The sequence below is a fragment of the Papio anubis genome, chromosome 6, assembly GCF_008728515.1.
Source record: "Papio anubis isolate 15944 chromosome 6, Panubis1.0, whole genome shotgun sequence".
NCBI lineage: Eukaryota > Metazoa > Chordata > Mammalia > Primates > Cercopithecidae > Papio > Papio anubis.
This window is the reverse complement of record NC_044981.1, coordinates 141,536,025-141,559,556: the sequence shown is the minus strand read 5'-3', so window position 1 is coordinate 141,559,556 and position 23,532 is coordinate 141,536,025. Positions and strand designations below refer to the sequence as shown.

General features: G+C 36.6%; 1 pseudogene; it reads right to left on the bottom strand.

Annotated features, from left to right (window-relative positions):
* The window catches only part of LOC101001282, a 34,555-nt pseudogene that overhangs the window by 4,795 nt on the left and 6,228 nt on the right, over positions 1-23,532 (bottom strand).

The window sequence follows — 23,532 nt, the reverse complement described above, 5'->3', positions numbered from 1 at the left end:
GAATTTTCTTTCAAATGCATCTTCAACTTATATTCAAGATTCTCCAATCTTAAAAGAAAATGCAAGTAGCAGCCAGTTCTGTATTTATGCTCTACTTTGCCTTACTTCTTTCTCTTCCATTACGTACTCAAGTCCCACTCACTGTTTTCATCTCCTTACTGCCTATGCACTATGCAATGTCCTGAAACCTGGCTTCAGTGCTTACATCTGCGCTTTACCTTGGTTCAGCTCTCACTAAGGTCATCAGCCAAGTACTAATAGTTAAAAATCTGGATTAAAAAAAACTTCAGTCTGGGTGCTACCAGACTTTTCTGAAGCATTTGAAGCTGCTCATTACCCATACCTTTAAGTTTTTAAGCCCTTTAGTTTGGCAGCAACTTACTTTTGGCTCTCCCCCTCCTCCTTTCTTTTGATTACTTTTTAGTCTTTTTATAGAATCTCCTTTCTCCCAGATTTCTAAATACTGACTGTCTTCCGGTATCTGTCCTGTGGTCTTCTCATTCTTCATACTGTTCCTGAGTTATTTCATTTATCAACTGTATGTGGTCAACTCTTGTTGCAAGTGGACCTAAATACAACTCCTAGGTTCTTTTTAGTAGATTACTGTAGGTGCAGAAGTTTTGAGGAAAGTGGGAGTTAGCTACACTCCACTATCATTACCTTGTGATTATGAAAGCAAATCCCAGACCAAATTCTGCTACATGCATAAAACATTTATTATCTAAATATTTATTAGAATGTAATCACAAAAGAAACAATTTGTACAACCTGTTCTGCAAGCCTGAGGAAATACTAAGATTCCAGAGGTAGTGGTTCTGTCACCTCTATCATCAGCGTCTGACAATCAGAGTCCTCCGAGTTTCACAGCTGACACTCACCTGTGGCATCATCCCTAAGAGTATAGGCCATTGGCCTTGCTTGTTTCTTATCCTCTGTTCAAGCATTCATAGGGATAGAAAGGGAGTGTTTCTAACACACTGTTCATAGCTTAACTTTCACTGGAAGCACATTTCATAGTAATAATTAAAAGTCACTCATTACACCAATAAATACCTGTTTCTAACAATTATTGTAAGAATAATCAAAGAATTGGTTTTGATGGAGGTCCAGAAAACAAAATTGCTTGTACTAATAGGAGGACCCCTGGAGTTACTATAAGAATAATCAAAGAATTGGTTTTGATGGAGATCCAGAAAACAAAATTGCTTATACTAATAGGAGCGCCTATGGAGTACAGGGTATTTGAGTTAGAGTCAACCATTCCTCTTGAACTGTGCATGCTTAAGTAGAGATGGGCAGCATCTAGCTTATAGCTTAATCTAATTCTACATAAAATATCACACTGTACATGTGGAAGTGTTTGAAAGTCAATTATAAACATCATAGCAACTCCATCCCTGGGTCTTTATCTTCATCTCAGAACATTCACTCCAATTCCAGGTTTCCATGCAAATGGTTCCATCAAAAACTCAATCTGCCAGAACTGAACTCATATTGTTTCCTTTCCTAATCTGAGAATGTTCCTCCTTCATGTTTTCTACTTGTGTGTGTGTGTGTGTGTATAATTCATTACCCCCTTCCCAGACTCTTATACACATGTGATCACTCAGCAAATGCTGTCAGTGTTGGAGCCAAAATGCTTCAAATTCCAACTCTGTCATTTACTATGTGAACTTGTGAAAGTTCCTTAACCTCTCTGAACCTCAATTCCCTTATCTGTAAAACAGTGATAATAACATCTGTTTCACAGGTTTAGGGTAAGGATGAAACAAGACAAAGGAAAGTGCTTAACGTAAGGCTTGGCATGTGATAAAGGCTTATATATGTTCATTTCCACCCTTTACCGCTTCTTCCACACCATTGTCATCCTTCATTGACTGAGTCTGTGGCTTTAAACTGATTCCTAATTAATTAATTCAGCATTCAATTAGTCCGTCATGTGTTTCAAAGGCACCTATGCAAGGTGTTACAAACACAATTGTGAAAAATAGACATTGCCCTTGTTCTAATGAAGGTACTTTAAAAAAAATTATTTCAGACAGTCTCACTCCATTGACCAGCCTAGAGTGCAGTGGTGCAATTATGGCTCACAGCAGCCTCAATCTCCGGGGCCCAAGCAATCCTCCCACCTCGGCCTCCCAAAGTGCTGAGGTTACAAGTGTGAGCCACTGTGCCCAGCCTAATGAGAGTACATGTTAATGCAGAAAACTAATATGTAAAGATTAACAGATAAATGATTATTACAAGACAAAACAAGAAAGGATTATGAAGGAAATACGTAGGCAACTGAATCAGAGACGAACAGAAGCTGGGAAGTGGGGTGGGGTTGTGATCTGTGGAATGGTGCAGTCTAAATGTTGTTTATTCCCTGTCTACAAAAGGAAAAATGCAGATATTGAGATTAGGTATTAGAAACTTTTATAGCAGTTTGGCATGGCTGTAACAATTGTCGTGTGTGTTAGATAACTAGGTCAAAAGAGTAGAGGCCATCATACTCCTGTTGCTGGTGGTGCGAGCTATGTAGAAGTCCTATGCACAATAGAACCATGTTCCAACTCGGGATATTTTAGTTTGTCAACTGTAAGCCAAATATGTACATAATCCAAAATTTATTTCTTTCATTAAAAGCTAATTTAAGTTTAACTGTAACTCTACAGGAAAAATTACTGAAACTGGTTACTAATGAAAAAGTAATCATGAATTTTAAAAATACAGTGTCCCTTGTTTCATTTTGATCAGTTGAAAATGAAAATTTCTGTATGTACTGAATGACCTTTTTTCATTCATATCAGCATCCTCTAAGATGCTGTCTCTACTATTAATGTAATACCAATAAAACATAGAAGCAGTTAAAATATATATTATCTTCTGCAACAGAGTTGTCATCAATTCAACCTAGATTAGATCAATTAACAGGCAAAAAGCAAGCTCATTTGTCACGCTAAAAACTTTAAGTATTAATAAACACTATGTTTGTTTAAAGTGTGTTTAAAGGCTTTTATTGTTGGGAGTCACCATTTCACTAATAATTTTTGTTTAGTCATGATAGCAAATCAAAAAAGTTATGAGTAGAGTAGAAATTTTCCATATTTATCACCTATATGCACACTTTTAATGAATAGTATTACCATTTTTTATTGTATTTTATTTTTCTACCCACGTTAGGCTTGTTCTTATTATATTTACTAAAACTGTAACCTTATGCTTGATGAATTTAATAATAAAAAATTGGGACTTTATTTTGAAAGTATTTTTATGTCATTTTTCTACTAATTTACTTTTATTGTATTTTATAAAACTATTAGTTTATGATGAACAGGAAAAAAAAATAAATCTAGTCTTTGCCAATTGAGAAGCAATTCTGTAGATGAGTGGTTGGGGAAAGTGCTCTAGGGAAGGAACAATAAAAGGATGAAAACAGTAGTTTTGTATTTCCAAAATGCCTCAAAAATTCATGCCTTGCTGTGCTTATTCTCACAGTTATGCCTTAGTTTAGACTCTAATCATCTATAACACGGACATCCAAAAAACACATGATCCCTGGGAATTTCTTCATTTTTTTCTCTTTCTCCTCATGTCTTTTGTTTCTCTTCTACATCTATCCTGAAAACAACATCAAAAACAGACACAGACCCTTCTCTAAAATTATGGAATGGTTATTGTTTGTAATACTTTAGGATATTTCTTATAAGCTGCTTTAATTTGTCAAGTTTTTATATGTGTGTATTTTTTTAATGTGCACATGTATATTTGTGCTATATGTCTCTCTCTATATATGTAGAAAAGAGAGAGAGAATGACAAAGAAAGAGAGAAGAACAGAGAAAACATATCATCATCTCCTAGACAAAGTGAAAGTTCTGTACAGGTGTGAATTACACCATATACTCAGTACTCAAAGGACCCTTCACATAGTAGGTACTCAATACTTCCTTGTTGATGGCAGCGCAGTGGTAAGCCTAACAATGCATTCCCTTCAACTGATTCTCTTTTTCTGTCTCATTCTTTGCATAACAGTAAGTACAATTTTATTAAAGCTCATTATTTTTGTTGGGGAAAAAGTTTTGGGAACTTCAGTTTTTGACTCAGCTAACCACAGGATGTCTCTGCAGAGAGCAGACCACAGTGGTCTGGTGGTGAGCTTGCACAGTCATGTGTACCCTGGGACCCTCCAGATCTCCCAGTTACCCTATGTGACCTTTCATCAATTCATTGCTGACTTGATAATGGATGAAATATGTCTTCACTTTTATTAATTTCTAGGCCCTTAAAAGAAATGTAATAGACAACTTACCCTCCTTCCCACCAAAACCCTTCGTATTTAGCAATTATAGTTTCATAAATAGAGATACACAATTTAAATACGTAAATAAAAATGAGAGAAAGAGCACATTAAATGTTTGCAGTGTGAATCTTGTCTCTAAAGTCAAGACCTGATGAACTGTCTCTTTTCCAAAATCAGAGTTCACAATTCTCATAGTAATTTAGCTATCTCAGAGAAGGACATTCGAATGTACATTTGCTGCCTTTACTGAGATTTTACAACAGTACTTTTTTTCTCTCCTAGAAAGCAACCTGTGCTTGAAAGAAACTGTAGAGGTTCTTTCTCATGGAGTGAAATAACTACCCTCAAAATAAATGATCAAACAGTTTATAAATTTAGGAATAATATTACATTTAGAAATAAAGGTCCAAACTTCAATAGTATCATGTTTCAAAAAGCATTTTTTTTTTGTTTTACATTTTTTATTTTTTATTTTGTTTTTAATTACACTTTAAGTTCTGGGATACACGTGCAGAACGTGCAGGTTTGTTACATAGGTATACACGTGCCATGGTGGTTGGTTGCACCCATTAACCTGTCATCTACATTAGGTATTTCTCTTAATGCTATCCCTCCCCTAGCGCCCCACCCCTTGACAGGCCCCAGTGTGTGATGTTCCCCTTCCTGTGTCCATGTGTTCTTGTTGTTCAACTCCCACTTATGAGTGAGAACATGCAGTGTTTGGTTTTCTGTTCCTGTGTTAGTTTGCTGAGAATGATAGTTTCCAGCTTCATCCATGTCCCTGCAAAGAACATGAACTCATCATTTTGTATAGCTGCATAGTATTCCATAGTATATATGTGCCACATTTTCCTTTTCTAGTCTATCATTGATGGGCATTTGGGTTGGTTCTAACTCTTTGCTATTGTGAATACTGCTGCAATAAGCATACCTGCACACATCTCTTTATAGTACAATGATTTATAATCCTTTGGGTATATACCCAGTAATGGGGATGCTGGGTCAAATGGTATTTCTGGTTCTAGATCCTTGAGGAATAGCCACATTGTTTTTCACAATGGCTGAACTAATTTACACTCCCACCAACAGTCTAAAACAGTTCCTATTTCTCCTCATCATCTCCAGCATCTGTTGTTTCCTGACTTTTTAATGATGGCCATTCTAACTGGCATGAGATGGTATCTCACTGTGGTTTTGATTTGCATTTCTCTAATGACCAGTGACGATGAACTTTTTTTCACATGTTTGTTGGCCACATAAATATCTTCTTTTGAGAAGTGTCTGTTCATATTTTTTGCCCACTTTTTGATGTTTTTTTTTTTTTTCCTTGTAAATTTGTTTTTCTTTGTAGATTTTGGATAATAGCCCTTTGTCAGATGGATAGATTGCAAAAGTTTTCTCCCATTCTGTAGGTTGCCTGTCCACTCTGATGATGGTTTCTTTTGCTGTGTGGAAGCTCTTTAGTTTAATTAGATCCCATTTGTCAATTTTGGCTTTTGTTGCCATTACTTTTGGTGTTTTAGTCATGAAGTCTTTGCCCCTGCCTATGTCCTGAATGGTATTGCCTAGATTTTCTTCTAGGGTTTTTATGGTTTTAGGTCTTACATTTAAGTCTTTGATCCATCTTGAGTTAATTTTTGTATAAGGTGTAAGGAAGGGGTTCAGTTTCAGTTTTCTGCATATGGCTAGCCAGTTTTCCCAACACCATTTATTAAATAGGAAATTGTTTCCCCATTGCTTGTTTTTGTTAGGTGTGTCAAAGATCTGATGGTTGTAGATGTGTGGCATTATTTCTGAAGCCTCTGTTCTGTTCCATTGGTTCATATATCTGTTTTGGTAACAGTACCATGCTGTTTTGGTTACTGTAGCCTTTTAAAGTAATTCAAAAATAGCCTAATAATTTTTGGTGGTATGAAGTTCTCAGAAAGGAGACTTTTAGAAATTGTGCCTAGTGATTAGTTCAAGCTTCATTAAATTTCAGAACCAACTTCTCCTAGGGCTAATTTCAATATCTTTCACATTCACAGCATGACTCTTCTATGTGCTGAGCTCATGAGGGTAAAGCAGTTTGCAAGAACACTTTCAGGAAAAGATGTGGAGGAAGGAGATAGGCATTGGGTTGCAAATGTTTTTCAGTTAATCAAACCCAAACCAGGTTCCTTTAATTTTTCAAACCTTGTGTATTATAAGAAAATTTAATGCACATGTGTCTTACTGACTTATAATAAAATAAAATCATGGAATTTAAAAAAACAGCTGTTTAATGTCCAAAAAGTTATTTTGATGTTTTAGCTTATTCTATTCAAAACCAGAGTTGCATTTCTCCATCAGAAACTGATTTGAGGATCAAAGACAGAAGTTCAATTTGAAACTCTAAACCTATTCTTCTGAGGTGAATGTTTAAAATCCATCAAGAAGTGTCCCTCTTAAAGAACTCTTAGAGAATTGGGGAGACATTTTGCTCATTTAAGTCTGCTCGACAATAGGATTTGGTGTGACTTACTCGGGGACATATTAAATGACAAAAATCTTTTGTTTCAAAAGGCAACAGGGCAAAGACAAAGTTGATAAGTGTTATCAAAAGCTTCTCCATTTTGAAAGATCAACTCAGTTCACCAAATACTAATTAAACATATAACATTGTATTAGTCAGGCTTCTTCAGAAGATATATCTCTCTCTATATCCTCTCTATATATCTATATCTGTATATGTACCTTCTATATATATTCATATATGTATGCAACATCCTTTATATATATATATAAAAATGTTGAAGCATCCTTTATGTATATGATGTTCAACATATATATGCATAAATATATATATGTTGAACATCCTTAATCTGAAAAGCTGAAATTTGAAAGTTTCCAAAATCTGCAACTTTTTGTTCTCTAATGATGCTACAAGTGGAAAATTTTACAGCTGACATCATGTGATGGGTTGTGAAAATGCATGGTGTACCACACACAGTTGATTCAGCATCCTCAAGAAAAAAAGACCTTCCCGGTCCCCTTCAGCTGCCATGTTTTTTCTGCACATGCCCAAATTCCCCCATGTAAGCACACATGCAAAGGGTAATAATATGATACATATGCAGGCTGGATGCACCAACAGCTGGTTCTCCACAGTGCTTTGCTTGGGGCCCAGACTTACATGCATTACTAACTGTGGGTTTTTGTTTGTATCTTTTTTTTTTGCTTATTCTCTGCTCTGCAGTATAAAATTATTTTTATACATGTCAAAAAGGCCTACAGATACCCCATGGGTAATAGTGGTAAGAAACAAGGACACAAGCATTTACATTTATCTATAGAAACTGGACAGTGGCATAAGTGTGAAATGTCTTCCAAAAGAGTATGGAGAGGAAATAACCACCATATGTGACCTGAAGAAACAGAAGGAGAGGCTATTGAAGCTCTATGGGGAAAGTGATGAACAGAAGTTAGTGAAAACATAGAAAAACACAGCATAAAGCTGAAAATGATGATCTCAGTTGTGGATTGAAATTATGCATACATCAGCATTGCAATGAACACATGCCACTTAGTGGTATACAGATCATGAAACAAGTAAGGATTTATTATGACGAACTGAAAATTGAAGGGAACTATGAATATTCAATAGGCTGGTTGTAGAAATTTAATAAAAGACATGACATTGAATTTTTAAAGATTTGTGGTGATAAAGCATCTATTGATCATGAAGCAGTGGATAAATTCAATGACAAATTTGCCAGCATCATCACTTGTGAAAATCTGATGCCAGGGTAAGTTTATAATGCTTATGAAAAATACTGTTGTGGTCCATTTCTCCATCAGCCAGGAAGGATGTTGGTGTTGAGGTTGACATATCTATGAAGGACAGTAATTACTATAGTTTTCAGCACTTTGACAAAATTTCAGATGTGTGATATTCTGGCCAAGTATCTGTGATTTCATGTTGTTGGAGCATTTGTTTCATCCCTTAGGCTTGCAGCTGTGGCTGAACCAAGAAAGAAGACAAGTGCAGATTTCCACAGAAATAATGATTCCATGGAAGATTTTCAGGAGATGAGGAAGGCTGGTATCTTTCAGAGTACAAAATGATATTGGAATATAAAGAATTTTTTGCCGGCTGTGGTAGCTCACACTTGCAATCCCAACACTTTGTGAGGCCGAAGTGGGAGGATTGCTTGAGCTCAGGAGTTTGAGATAAGCCTGGGCAACATAGTGACACCACATCTCTACAAAAAACTAAAATACATATAGATAGACTAGGCATAGTGGCTTACGCCTATAATTCCAACACTTTGGGAGGCCAAAGCAGGAGGTTCATTTCAGCCCAGGGGTTAAAGACCAGCCTGGGTAACATACGGAGACCCTGTCTCTACCAAAAATTTTTAAAATTAGCCAGGCATAGTGGTGTGCTCCTATGGTCCCAACTACTTGTTGAGGGTAAGCTGGGAGGATCGCGTGAGCCTGGAAAGTCAAGTCTACAGTGAGCCATCATTGCACTACTGCATTCCAGCCTGGGCAACAGAATGAGACCCTGTCTCAAAAAAAAGGGGGGGTGCTGAATTTCCTAGAAGGGTAATTCTTAGGGTTGAATTACCTAGAAGTTTGTCACTGACCTGTGTTCCTGAACTATAAAACATAAATATGTGGGTTAAGAAATAGTTTCTCTTGATAAATAACAATGAACAAATTAAGAGCAAAATCATTGTTCTGGGGTTGTTGTCCCAGAAACGCACTGACTACAACTGATTAGGGTCCCTACAGAAACTAAGGATGCCAAGGACAGAATAACTGTGCTGGGATGTGCTAATGCAGTAGGCACACATAAGTATAAATTTTCTACAACAGTCAAAAGCTTATGGTCTCACTGTTTTCAAAGAGGGAATTTCTTATCAGTCCATTATTACGCTAACAAAAAGGCATGAATCAACAGGGACATCTTTTATGATTAATTTTACTAACATTTTGTTCCAGCAAATTGTGCTTACTGCAGGGAAGCTGAACTGTATGATGACCACAAGATTTTGTTATTTTTGACTCTGCTCATCCTACATCTGAAATTCTCATAAAATAATGTTTATGTTATATACTTCTGCCCAACTATGACTTCATTAATTTAGCCCTGTGATTTGTGTACCCTTAGATTTATAAAGAGTAAATATAAAATCACTTTCTTGAACAGCATGTGAGTGGCAGTGAATAGTGGCATGAATGTGAAAAATTAAAAACAAAAATTTAACATGAAGAACACCTTATATTCTATTGCCAATGCTTGCCTCACAGTGACCAAAGACACAGTTGTGCGTACCTGGCACAACCTCTGGCCTGAAACTCATGTTTAGGGATGATGATGAACAAGATGATGACTTTAAAGGATTTCGTATGTCAAGTGAGAAGGAAATAATGTCTTACCTCCTTACATACAGAAAAAAATATTTTCAGAGTCCATCAGTAAGCTGGAGGAAGTGAATACTGAAGTTTTTAACATCAGTAATGAGGCTTCAGTTGTTCATTCACTGAGTGGTGGTGAAATAGCCAAACGGTTCTGAATCAAAGTCATTGTGATAATGGTGATAATGAAGATAGTATTAACACTGTAGAAAAAGTGCCTGTAGGTGACGTGGTAAAAATGTGTGATGTGCTTATTGAAAGACTAGAGCAGTGTACCTTCTTTTTCATTATTTTATTTTATTTTATTTTATTTTATTTTATTTTATTTTATTTATATTTGTAGAGATGGGATCTCACTTTATTATTTCCCAGGCTGGTCTCAAATTTTGGGCCTCAAATGATCCTCCTGTCTTGGCTTCCCAAAGTGCTGGTATTACAGGCATGAACCACCATACCAGGCCAGCATTCATTCTTCTTTTTCTTCCTTTCTGTCTTGTCTTTAAAAAATTTTTTCCCACAAACAGTCATTCCCAACCGCTATGCATTCTTAACAGAACAAGAAATCATGTCAGTTTATAAAGTCGAAGAGAGACTTCTAAAACAAGAATGTTATTAATGAGGTAGATGACTGGAGGAAACATTTTAAAAAGCCACCCAGCAAAATGCCTCATTATCCATAAATAATTAAATTCATGGTCCCTTAACAGCGTCTGATGTTTATTCTCACCTAAAAAATAAAATCTAGTGTGCAGTATCCTTTTAATCAAAACACAGCATCATGGATGGAGACTGAAAGCCTGCCATTGTTGACTGTTGCTGCTTAACAGCTGATACAGGTATTCTGCTGATGCCTCTGTGCTGCTTAGTTTCCCAGAACACATTGGTTTTTCACTGTGTTAATAGTATGTCATATTTTTCACTGTTAACTAATTATGTGTGAGTAAGTGTAAGAAAATAATTGCTTATCAGTAGCATATAAATTCAGCATCAGGAATGATGGTGATGCCAAAGAACCACAGATTGTCTATGAGTGGCCAAGATAGTGACACTGGTGCTAGACAGGTTCAGTGTGTACAAACTTTGTTTTATGTGTGAAATTACTAAAATATTGTGAAAATTACCTCCAAGCTTTGCGTATAAGGTACATATGAAACATAAATGTTCTATTTAGACTTGGGTCCCATCTCCAAGATATCTCACTATAAATATGCAAATATTCCAAAACCTGAAAAAAGCCAAAATATCCAATATTTCTACTTCATATAAGAATTACTATATATATTTATCCTGTTGTGACAGTTAATACTGAGTGTCAGCTTGACTGGATTGAAGGATGCAATATTGATCCTGGTGTGTCTGTGAGGGTGTTGCCAAAGGAGACTAACATTTGAGTCAGTGGCCTGGGGAAGGCAGACCTACCCTTAATCAGGTAGGCACCATCTGCTGCCAGCCAATATGAAGCAGGCATAAAAACGTAAAGTTATAAAATGGGCCTAGCCTCTCAGCCTACATCTTTCTCCCACACTGGATGCTTCCTGCCTTCCAACATTGGACTCCAAGTTCTTCAGTTTTGGGATTTGGACTGGCTCTCCTTGCTCTTCAGCTTGCAGACATCTTATTGTGGAACCTTATGATTGTGTAAGTTAATGAAGAAGAGTTTATTAAGTATTAACTTACACAATCATAAGGTCCCACAATAGACTATGTACCTATATATGTGTGTGTGTGTGTGTGTATATATATATATATGAAAGGGAGTTTATTAAGTATTAACTTAAAAGGATATATATATATATATATATATATATATATATATATATCTTATTTTTTTATATATATATATATATATATATATATCCTATTAGTTCTGTCCCTCTAAGAGAACCCTAGTTCATACAGATTTTGGTAGCAGGAGTGGTTCTAGAGGAACAGAAAATTAAGGATGGAGTTCTTTCATTGGTTTTGGAGTTTCAGGAGTTTGCTGCTTAATATGTTTAGACTCAAAAGTGCTAAGGACTCTATTTCTAATAGTATGGATAACACTGATAGTCCTCGGCATGAACTGTTTAAAGAGTTATGCAAAATAAATGCATTTGACACTCCTGATTCATTGCTCATGAGAGGCAAGGAGTTTAGCGACTCTATACATAATACCTTTGACCATATGTGGAGAACCAAGGAACATAATGAAGCTGGTTGGTTGCTCCTAAGTTCAGTGGACAACTGATGAAAGAAAATGATGAACTCAGGGATTCTGTCTCCTGGCTTCAGAAGCAGACACTGAGCCTCAAATCTGCTAAGATTGCCCTGAGTGAGAGTCTTATCTCCTGTAGAGAAAGAGCTGAAATTGTGGAAAAACAGACACAAGCTCTTATCACGTGAGTGGCTGACCTGCAACAAAAGATTCATGCACAGCCTCATCAGTCTACTGTTAAACTGAGGGCATTGATTGGAAAAGAATGGGACCCTGCAACTTGGAATGGGGATATGTGGGAGGACCCTGATGAAGCTGAAGACTCTAAGTTTCTAAACTCTGATAAACCTTTTTTTGCCAGAATTAACAGCTTCCCCATTCCAAGTAGTGGTAACATCTCCTCCCAGACCCATGCTGCCTGCCATCAGCCTTTCCACATTTGTCTGAGGAGATAAACCCTGTGCTGCCTGAGGCAACAGTGATGGCCTCCCCTGAGGGAGTTGCCAGGCAAAATAATGTTGATTCTCCTCAGAAGTTACCCTCAACACCTCTGTTTGCTTCTTCGTCTTCTTTTTTTTTTTTTTTCCCCCTCTGTTTGCTTCTAAACCTATAACTATACCTGTAACTATACCTCTAGGGGCCTGGCAGAGGTGAGGTTGAGAATGTGACTCATGAGGGAGTGTGCTACACTTGAAAAGAACTATTTGAGTTCCCTAATTTATATAAACAGTAATCTGGAGAACAGGCATGGGAATGGATATTAAGGATATGGAATAATGGTGGAAAGAACATAGAGTTGGATCAGGCTGAATTTATTGATTTGGGCCCACTAAGCAGGGACTCTGCATTTAATGTTGCAGCTCAGGGAGTTAAAAAAGGTTCTAATAGTTTATTTACTTGGTTAGGTAAAATATGGATTAAAAGATGGCCTACTGTGAGTGAGCTGGAAATGCCTGATCTCCATTGGTTTAATGTAGAGGAAAGGATCCAAAGATGTAGGGAGATGGGGATGGTGTAGTAGATTGGTCACTTTAGACCTACTCATCCCAGCTGGAAAGGTCCAGAAGATATACCCTTGACCAATGCCTTCTGAAATAGATTTATTAGGGCAACACCTGCATCTTTGAAGAACCCTATAATTGCTCTTCTCTGTATGTCAGATCTAATGGTGGAAACTGCAGTCACTCAACTACAAAATTTAAATATAAAGGGAATAACTGGATCCTAAGGTGACAGGGGCCAAGTGACGGCACTCAGTGATCAAAGGCAAGTTGGGCATAGCTCCTGTAATGGACAGCAGTGGCAAAGCAGCAATCAGAATAGTCTGACTCGTGGAGACCTCTGGCATTGGGTAATTAATCAGTGTTCCTAGAATTGAAATTGAGAGTTCCAACTCAACTCTCCTGAGTCTCCAGCTTACTACAAGAGAGCCAGTCTGAGTCCCAAAACTGAAGAACTTGGAGTCTGGTGTTTAAGGGCAGGAAGCATCCAGCTGGGGAGAAAAATTTAGGCTGAGAAGCTAGACCCATCTCGTCACTTCACATTTTTCTGCCTGCTTTATATTGACTCATGGCTGATTAGATGGTGCCTACCTGATTAAGGGTGGGTCTGCTTTCCCCAGCCCACAGACACACCCAGGATCAATATTGCATCCTTCAATCCAATCAAGTCGACACTCAGTATTAACCATCACAAGTCCACCCCTTGTAAACCAGAACCCATACACATCTCCTGAGATCATACATAATCTTAAATAAAGACAATAATAAGGTCATAATTACACCTAACATAATACAACTATCCTTCATACAACTGGAAATGCACCAATCCCCAACTCAAATAATATTGCATAAAGTTAACAATATTTATATGCTGATACAAAGTCAATTAATCACATGTCACATGATAAAGGAGAAGAAAATAAAATGAAGATATTTTCTTAGTACAAATGTATACATACACAAACATGTTTTTGACAAAAGAAGGAGGAAATACTCATGACAATTACAGTCCTCATTTCAGCAGCTGGTCACGTGGTCATAGCTGATGTTGATTATTACCTTCTTCTATTACCCATTCTGTATTCCCTTTGCCTTCAGCAAGCACCACAACAGGCCTTATCTTTTTCCTGTTGGAGTGACCCAGACTTTCATTACTGAGCGGTCTGTCCATTTGTAGTCCTGCCTGCATGGGGCTGTTGTAGTTTCCCATTGACCTTAATCACAGGGCATGGTGATGCTAAGAGACGCCCTAAGAGATCTCTTGTATTCCATTCATACTCTTCCAAACCTCCGTTATGGAGTAGTAGACTGATTTCGTCTTGATAGTCTGGGTCAATCACCCCAGCCAACACCGTAACTCCCTTCTTAACCTGTTGACTTAAAGGTAAGAGGAGCCCAAAGTGTCCAGAGGGCAATCTTAACTTAATTGTTTAGTTTAATGGAATTGTTGTTGTGTCTCCTGGTGGCCACATTCCTTCCTCTGGAATTAAGACCTTTAGGCCAGCAGAATTTAATGTCATGGGAACAAGAAGCAAAAATTTTGCTAGTGGATTACTAGGGGTGATGGTATATGGTTCCACTTCCACTTGCACCCCTTGATTCCTGGACCTGTGAATCCTGGCTTTTGGAGAAACAGTACCATATAATGGACACTGTTTTGGAGCATACATGGCCTTCTGGAAAACTTTGCCCCAGACTTGCAAAGTATTGTCACCTAGTTGATATTGTAATTGTGATTTCAAAAATCCATTCCACTATTCTATCAATCCAGCCTCTTCGGGATGATGGGGAACATGGTAAGACCAGTGAATTCCATGAGCATGAGCCCACTGCTGCACTTCTTTAGCTGTAAAGTGAGTGCCTTGGTCAGAGGCAATGCTGTGTGGAATACCATGATGGATATTCCACATGGATAAGGCATTCCATGAGTCCACAGATGGTAGCCTTGGAAGAAGCATTGCATGCAGGATAGGTAAACCCATATCCGGAGTAAGTGTCTATTCCAGTGAGGACAAACCTCTGCCCTCTCCATGATGGAAGAGGTCAGATATAATGAACCTGCCACCAGGTAGCTGGCTGATCACCCCAGGGAATAGTGCCATATTGAGGGCTCACTTTTGGTCTCTGCTGCTGGCTAATTGGGCACTCAGTCATGGTCATAGCCAGGTCAGCCCTGGTGAGTGGAAGTCCATGTTGCTCCATGTGTAACCTCCATCCCTGCCACGATGGCCACTTTGTTCATGGGTCCATTGGGTGATGACAGGGGTAGCTGAGGAAAGAGCCTGAGTGATGTCCACAAAACAGGTCAAATTTGGTTGGCTTAGGAAAAAACTGAGGTAAGTTTTTTTTTTTTTTCTTAAGTTAAGGTTATAACATCTGTGTATTTTTCTTTATGTGCTTTTAAAGTCCTTGTGACAGTGAGTTACAGGGCTTTGACTCCCGGGTCTAAAAAAGACATTAAGTCTTGCTAAATCTTAAACACTGACAGCAATTAAAGCCTCATCTTCAGGCCCAGTAGAAGATGCCAATGAAAATAAACTGCATTCCTGAGACACATGGCCAGAAATTAAAGCTATTCAACTCATCAACCCAGGGAGTATGACAGAAGAGGTAGGCATGTGAGATTGTAAAGGCTGATTTTGAGAGATAAAATAAGTTCAGTTTCTCTATAAACATAACCACTAATATAAAAGGCACACAGGTGCAAGACCAGCTTATGGGCCCTGTGTCAGATTAACAAGGTTCTTTTGAAGTATTAACCAACACCTCAATAAAGCCTACAAAGGTTATAAAAGGCTTATGGAAGTTATATCTTATAGTCAAGATTAAAACTTTATAGATTGTTTATATAAAATTTTGAAACACAAATTTAATTGGCTTCATGCTGTTTTTATTAGGGCTTATTGTTTAGAAAATTAAGTCTCCTATCTCAGAAAATGAAGGCTTTTGCTTTTTTTGAAATCCTTGAGTGATCAAGTTGGTTAAATGGATGACTTATTTGACAGTGACCTGTGATCCTATGTCGTGATAGCAAGTGTTTTAAGCCTTTGATATTTGACAAACTTTCCAAAATCAAATTATAAATTATGTCCTTTTTTGACCTAATTAATCCTTTAAGATATTAGGTTCCCTAAAGTCCAAAAATAACATATTTAGTTTATTTGTTATACAAATTATACAGGAAGCATTGTCAAATATGAAATGCTGTTTGGCTTTCTTTGGGCTGTATTTGTATAAATATGTTACTGATATGTGTTCCAAAATTATGGGAAACTCCTATAATTCTGATATGACTTGGTGTATGTTATCAGTAAGAATTATAATTGTTATATTAAATTATTGTGTGCCACAGAGGTAACACATTTCCTTGTCAATAGTGTCTTTGACTGTGGCTGCCCTAAAACTTTTTGTCATCCACAGATAATTGTTGTCTTATTTCGGTCCTCTTTAGAAGGTGGTTTTATAATCAGCTATAAAACTTTAACAGGTGCCCTTGAATGTAGGTTTCTGATAAGATTGGAAATTGTGACATCAGAACAGAGGAAAAATTTTCCAGATTCATGGATAGATGAAATGTTCATGAATATCAAGCAGAATAGGAATTAAGTGTGTGGACTGAAGTAATAGACTAAAGTAATATTTTTGACTTTTGTTTAAAACATTGCTTTTTTTTGTTGTTTTTCAGAGTCAAGGAAACCTTTCTTTTGAGCTATTTAAAGCTTTTAACAATTAAATAAAGTATACTTCTGTGAACAAAATTTGGAGCATATTTATTTCTCTCTACCTGATTTCTCTAGAATCTAGAAACTATTTGTGATTATTTTTAATTTATGGTAATATAGTTATGTTCATAAATGTAATGAGTCTGTTTTCATGTGTAACAAGACATAATTGGAGAAAGTGCTTATTTTTCCAAGGATTTGACTGAAATAATGTATTTTCCTTTAAGAAATCAAACTTGACTTATACAGCCAATAAAAGCCCCGTGGGAAAACTGGCCACATACCTTGTCTACACAATTCCTGTACAGGGTTCCTGACCTGTGATAAGTAAAGAATGCCACTTTCTGACAAGTTCAGGAGCCCCAAGTTATCTTGGGACCTCAAGAGGAGGGGAATTCACCCAACCCATAGGTATTTGATCGTACAAATCCGTGGCTGGGCTTGGTTTTAAGAAAGTCTTACCTGAGATTCCTTCTGTGGAACAAAGTTCCATAAAAACCAATTTTAAAGGCCTATGTGAAAAGTAATTATTCTTGCTGCACTTTATACAAATCATCTGGCCAAGTATAATAAAGCAAATTGGGCCTAACATGATTTGTCTTTAGTAAAAATGGGAAACTGGGGGGAGAAAAATTTTGTTTCAAAACCTGTAGTACACCTGTTGTTAGATTCTAGTCTTGCCTAATGTTTTTCAAATTTTATTATTTTCTACAGTTTGGACTGAATTCTAATTTTTCCTGGCTACATAACTCCAGAATAATATTTTCAATTTTTTTCTTCTTTCTTTTCCTTTTTCCTCCATTTTTCCTAATTTGAAATCACTGAAAATTAGACTGTGCTTTATTAAAGTCCTGAAAACTGAAGCTAGACAACTTAAACTTCAGAAGAAAATAACAGCAACCTAATGACATACATAAGCCACTTTCATACCTGCCTGCTGATGTATGGACTTTAGAGTAATGTGGCCTATATCAGTTTTCAATTTTCCAGGATTGTTCTTTTGTTTGTTGTCGTTTTTCTCCCTTCCTTCCCCTATTTTGTCTTCATAGGATATGAGACTTCACAAGCTGCTAAAATGACCTTTCCTAATAACTCAGGACCTACCTGTTTAGGAATAGACCATTCTAGCAATGAGAGATCAGACAGAAGCTGAGACCAGAAATTCATTTTCTTCTAAAATGCTTTCTCCAAAAAATTTTAAAAACAAAAGGGGGAAATTATGAAAGGAAAATAAATATTGAGGCCCCCAAATCACTAAGCTAAAGGGAAAAGTCAAACTGGGAACTGCTTAGGGTCAAGGAAACTTTTCTTTTGAGCTATTAACAGCTTTAACAATGAAGTAAAGTACACTCCTGTGAACCAAATTTTGTTCAAATAAAGAGACTCATATGCAAATAACTATATTGCCAGAAGTTAAGAATACTCACAAATAGTTTCCAAATTCTGAAGAAATCAAGTAGAGAGAAACAAATATGCTCCAAATTTTGTTTACAGGAGTATGTTTTACTTAATCGTCAAAATCAGTCAGTAGCTCAAAAGAAAAGTTTCCTTGCCTGAAACAGGGCCAATAGCTTTTGACTGTTGACTTATTCTATTCAAAGTTGTCCCTCCATTCACTGAGATAAATGCATATCTGATTGCCTCCTTTGGAAAAGCTAATCAGAAACTCAAAAGAATGCAACCATTTGCTTCTCATCTACTTGTGACATGGAAGCCCCCCTGCTTCTAGTTGTCTGACCTTTCTGTATGAAACAAATGAACATCTTATATATATTGATTTATGTCTCATGTCTTCCTATAAAGTATGAAACCAAGCTGTGCCCCAACCACTTTGGACACATGTCATCAGGACCTTCTGAGGCTGTCATGCGTGCACGTCCTCAACCTTAGCAAAATAAACCTCCAAGATTAACGGACCTCTCTCAGTTATTAGGGCTTCAAAAAACCTATATGATATAGAAGTTTATTTTTTGACAGGAGAAATAAGAAAAAGGATAATCAATATCTAGATGAAATTGCATAGGTGATACATGAAAACATAGGCTAATGAGGGAATCAGGAATAGGAAGAGAGTGCAAGCATGGTGGGTGAGAAGGATGGGTGCATGAAATATGGGTCGGTATAAGCAGTACAGAATTATTTATATCCAGCTACCTTCTTCTTGGGGGACAATTTCTGACGAACAGTTATTACTTTGAATCAATCTATCCTTGATAGAATTTACAAGGTTTTTCTTTCCTTTTGAATTCTCAGCATGTAAAAATGGTATTAAAGTCTTCTATTTTGTCAGGTACAAAAGGTTGCTTGAATTTTCCATTGCAGACTAGAAATCATGAACCTTAGAAGCCTGGGCTCACATGTTAGGATTCTTCCTTCCTGGGGATCCCTTTATATTTAATTTGCTTCATTAGTTGTTGCTGCAGTGAGAATTGGTGAGCAATAATACTGACCTTATAGGATTTTTGTCAAGACAGGAGCACCTTACATAACAGCAGGCACATAGAAAATACTCACCAAAGGGCAGCTGGGAGAAGTTATTACTTGTAAGGTGACCAATAACAGGATATAAGAGAACACTATGAAATGACTCAACACACCTTGACTTTACTTCTTTACTACAGAAAAAAAAAGAAAAAAAGAACACAGGAAGAACAAGTATTTCCTTGCTAGGAAGTAAATTATAATGGTCACAAACACTATGTCTACTATGCTCTGCTCTGTGAAGAATAATTTTTTTTCTTCTTTTCAAAAACATCTCTTAAATGCTAACAGTGTTCTTCTCTTCTTATGCACACATATCAATGGGAAATTCATACTTAGAAAAACTGGCTCCTTTGTGATATGAAGAGTCAAACCTTTGACTCTAGTATATAAGTCATTGGAGGATGACCTTAAATTTAATGAAGGCAGAGATAGGAAGAAATTAAGAAATTTATTAACTACAAAAATGACCTACTTTCTGGTTTTACATGCCTTGGTATATTAACTTATTTTCTAGAATGCATTGCTTATTGAACTTAATTGTTAAAAGCTGTATCACTACTGTTAAAGTGATACTGTTAAAAATAATATCACTACTATTAGGACATTGATTCCTATGTAATCTATACTCCTATTTGCAACATCACTGTAAAACCTTGGATAATCACTTACTACCTCTGACCATTAGTTTCTCGTCTGAAACTTAGAAATAATAATACTTATCTAACAGTGTTATTGGGGCTACTAAATTAAATAAAAATTGTAAAAATATTGAGCATTGTTTTGCATGTCCATAAGCGTTTGAAAATGAGAGGATGGCCTAAAGTTCTGTTAACTTTCCTGGATTCTAATTCAGCAGATTGTCAAGAATACAATTCAATGGAACATTTAATATTTTGTCTCCATGATGGTAAAGTCAAACAATTATATTTCTTTAATAAACTTCTATAAGATATGTTTATTTATTGCTTTGAGAGATATAATCCTGCTTTTAATTTTGAAGTCTTGAAAAAACTACAATAAACAAAGGATTTTGAAGAGAAATCATGATTACGGAGATAATAACATGAAAAAGAAAATAAGATATTTTATTTATGAAGTAAATTTAAGAGTAAATGCAGATCATTTTAAACCTTGACCTACAGAAGTATAACAAGTATTTGTAGGGAAGAAATAATTTGACAGTGTATAAAGCAGTAAGATGAGTTTCTTTTCTGTCACATAAATGCCGATAGCCTTCCAAAACTCTTCTGATGATGAGAATCACAGCATAAAGCTGGGTGGAAACCAAGGACATACTCTACCCCAGGAATAGTAGACTTTATCTTCCGATATTTCTCCTGTCCCTGACTGTTGCAATGAGGTGTTGCGTACTAGCTAGCTATATAGAGGAGGTTAGGAGGTTGGGGCAAAGAATTTATTTAAAAAGATGCTCTATTGAAAATCTTGGGTTATTACCCCAATAGGTAAAAAATGCATTAAACTCATCTAAGCTGGCATCAATATAGTTTGAAAAAATGTAGATTACCAGGCTGATTCGGTTCACCAGGAAGCATTGAGTAAACATCTGTGTGTGGCACTATAAAAAGAAAACTAAACAGAAATGTCCTGCTTCAAGGGTATAATTATAGGCAATTTTTATAAAGGCATCGATACATCCAGGAAGTCCACAAAAGCCTGCTGATTCCAGTTTTCCTAAAGTATGAGAGGATTCAGGAAATAAGCTACTATACCCCATAAAGTTAGAAGGACCTTAAGACATCCAGTGAGACTGCCAGTTGAGGATTCTGGTTCAGATCAAAAAAGATCTGTCAGAAACTGACTGCTAGAAAAGGGACTGTTGAGGCTCTTTTTCGAATCCATGTTTGAGAGGGCAAATGACAAGCACCCCCTTTGGCTCAAAGGGGAGAGGCAGAGTCCAGGATGTTTAACATTCATTAGGCACTAGATACTGAACAGATCACGTAAGAGATGCATATTTATTCATGTGAACGAAGTAGGTAATATCTTAAACATGCTACGTAATTTGAAACATGTTGAAGACAGTTTTTGAAAGAACGTTTGATTTAATAAATGCTAACAAAAAGGAGTATCTTCAAATGGGGGAGGGGTTGAGGAAGAAGACATATCTTCCTTTGTGTTCTTATGTTTCTCTAGGATCACAGAGGAGTTATGTTTTAAAGATATGCAACATAAATTTTTTTCTGTGACTTCTTAAACTGAAACAGGAAAATGACCTTCAAAGAATTTCAAAGCAGAGAATGAGGTATTAAAATACAATGAGTTTCTATTGCTGTTTGTTTCCAAGTATGTAATGCAAAGTGCATCAGCACCATGGAAGAGGCCCTTCTTAAGAAATCTGCTAGCACATTTGTTTTTCAAATAGGTAAATTGTCTGACTGTTCTTAGATACATTTATTCAATAATGGAAGTAGAAAATCTTGAATCACTTCTTTTTATACAGGCATATTTCTCAGCAGTTTGAAAGGACTGTTTTATCCTTGCAAATATGACCTTAGTTTTCCAAATAACCATAAAATTATTTTTTCTTTGCTGTCACTCATAATTACTTGCAGAATCAAATAATTGTTCAGTTTGTTATTGCTTCTTAAAACTACAAAATAAAAGTATCCAGATCATTTTAGTTCAGAGATGTTACAACTCTGATAGCTTTGATTATTCTCTCCTAAAAGTCAGTCAATTGAAAATTATGGAGCTCAAGTCAGTAAAAGTATTTCCATGAGTAGTGAATTTTGCTTCAGGAGATGAAACGCCAGTACTTCTGTAAAGAAAAGTAATATGAATCAATACCTGTGGTGCAGGTGTGCTTGGCAGGCAGTGATATATAACTCCACATGGTGTCCAAGTTCTAGAACCCCTTATGAGAAGAGTGGCTGATGATACAGAACAAACTTCATGCAGAGATTGCTACTTAGTAACATGCTGAGCCATTATCTTGGCTGAGGATTTCTATGAACCAGAGTGACCCAGGAGTTGACCCAGTTCAGTGCGTGTGGAGTCCTAGATGATAACTGTTTGACCTGGTCAGCTGTTCAGGCTCCACCCCAAGACCTGCTGAATCAGTACCTGAATCAGCAATTGATGTTGTAACAAGCCCTCTAGGTGATTCTGTTGCAACTAAAGTTTGAGAACAACTGCCCTAGACAGAAGCACAGAGAAGGAGCATTTAATTCATCCTTGGGCAGCCAGGGAGGCTTCAAAAAAGTCATTAATTTTGATAGAAATTTGTGAGGGATGAGAGGAAGATCAGAATGACTGTAATACAAAGAGCAAGCATTTAAGAAAAAATAGAGAATTTGTCCTACAAAAGATGTAGTTATGAAAATGGAATATTAAGTGTGTAGGCAAAATAGTGGGAAAGATGAAAAATTGTTGCAGACTTTGTGTGCCATGAGAAGTATCGGCATCTTTGAAGAGCCACTTAAAGTAAGTGGAGTAGATGGTTGAAAGAGATCACAGAGGAAGGAGGTTGTAAAAGCCAACGTAGAATTACAAAAGAGAGAATGGATTCAACAGTTTCTTATAAGGTATATAATTAGCAGTGTTTGGTTTTTGATGGAAAGAAGCAGAAAGGGAATAACAGGATGAGAACCAGTTTTCCTAGATGGAGGAGAAGAGGAAGGTATTGTCACCAAATGAGATATGAAATCAAGAGGAGAATATGTGTGCAGTGCATGCACATGCACTCATTTAGACATACTGAGTTTGCAAATGCTATAGGACCTCTTAAGGTTGATGTTCATTAGGAGACTAAATTTTATGTCTTAAGTCCTAAAGAGAGTGTAGGTTGTAGGTTATACAAGTCATGAGAAAGGGCAGGATTCCTTAGGACTGCAATATGAAGCTATAGAAATTTTGTTTTCCTTAACTACTTTTAGCTCATGGATCCTCTTCATTATCTGAAGGAACTATTGAACCTCCTCCCAGAGAAAGGCACTCACAGGTAAAACTCTGCCTCCAATCTCTGTGTTTATGGACCTCTGAGTGAAGCTCATCCTCTCATGTCTAAGGACCCAGATGAAGAATACTTGATGTGTAGTTCCAGTTGCCATGTGGTTTCAGAAGCCTTAGAAATCATGATTAAAATAGTACTAGATCAAGGTTGTGTAAGATAATGCTCAATACAAGTTAGATAACAATAGCAAAATAAGTGTTAAGTATTTCAATTTTCCAAAAATGAACCTGAACCTTCTCATTTCCCTCTTTCTTTAATCTCTCCACACTACATGCCATATTCCAGCTAGGAGAAACAAAAAACAAACAAACAAGAAACAAAATAAAGCAAAACATATTCATAATCCCTCTGTCCATAAAATCCAAATCTCTTTGCTCTATATCCTTAAGCTGACTTTGTTTCTTACATATTAGATTTGGGGATAGTATTGTCTAGTATAGTTTTTCCTGCAGTATATAGAGGAAAGGTCATGGGCAAATTCATGCTATTT